The sequence below is a fragment of the Rutidosis leptorrhynchoides genome, chromosome 8 (assembly GCF_046630445.1).
Source record: "Rutidosis leptorrhynchoides isolate AG116_Rl617_1_P2 chromosome 8, CSIRO_AGI_Rlap_v1, whole genome shotgun sequence".
Taxonomy (NCBI): domain Eukaryota; kingdom Viridiplantae; phylum Streptophyta; class Magnoliopsida; order Asterales; family Asteraceae; genus Rutidosis; species Rutidosis leptorrhynchoides.
The window spans coordinates 297,949,006-297,950,283 of NC_092340.1; positions in this window are offsets into that span (position 1 = coordinate 297,949,006).

Below are 1,278 nucleotides of genomic sequence, written 5' to 3' on the forward strand. Positions count from 1 at the left end.
GTGTTGATTAAAGACATACTTGAAGCTCATGAAGTAAACTTTAAAGTTTACTTTCTAAAGATCAAACTTTGGTTTGAATCTTTAAAGTATGAACAATCATGAACCTTTTCTTGTTTATTTAAGTTTACTTCTTCAATTTATGCACTTTAATTTCATGTAGTTAGTTTATATGGTCAAGTACTACAAGTTAGTCTTGATCTCATATCTCTTGAACAAATTAAGTTAACTTTGAAAGTTCAAGAACACACAAATAAGTTTTCCTTAAATATAACTTTGGATCTAGACTTTTGAGTCTTGGATCTTCAAGATCAAACTAAGAACTATGTTCTACTACTTACGATCTTGATTAGTTAGTTAACTTTCAAGTTTATAGTTCATGTAAGTGTCAAACCTAAGACTTTGATGTAACTTTGGTTCATCAAACTACATGCAACTCTTAAGTGAGTTGTGCTTCATGTCTTAGACTTGCACTAGGGTTATGATGGTCAAGACTTGGTTAAGATGATGTAGATACATCAATGAGTTGTACACTTGAAGCTATATGCATCAAGGATGAGAACCATGATGAACATCAAGCACCAAGACCACCGGAACCCTTTTAAACTCACTGTTTCTGTCCAAAAGCTACTGATCTGATGTTTCTGTAACATACCAGTAGACCTGGGCTGTTCTAACCTTGATTTTTAGATATAACTTTTCAAGTAGATAACTTTTCATATAGGACTCGTCTTAATCTGAGTTACGGTTTAGGATTTATGGCCCTCCGATCGTTACTATGTCCTTTAACGTTGTGCAGAAATTTCTGACCTACTCGCACTTAGACCGTCGCCACAGTTAAACCAAGACGAGTTTGCTTCTGTAAATTTTACCACACTTAAAGGACACATAGACGGAGCCATGGCCACTGGTCTCACCTTAATTCAGTAAGGTTAGAGGCCGTGGTGACTGCCAGAAGTCAGACTTTGTTTTAAACTACTTTCATAAACGAAACGTACTTTACGCCTTTTGTTTAATGATGATTGATGATGACCCTTAAGACCTTAATTACATACTTTTAAACCTATTAAGACGATTTACTGACTTAGTACTATTTGACTTAGGTTGAGGACCTCGGACCGTTTACTTGCACACCTTTTCCGACTACTACTTTACCGCTACATATCATTGTGAGTTATAGCATTCCCTTTTTACTTTAACTTATTTTGGAAACTGAGAATACATGCGGATTTTATGTTTTACATACTAGGCACGAGTACTTAAACTTATATATGTGTGGGT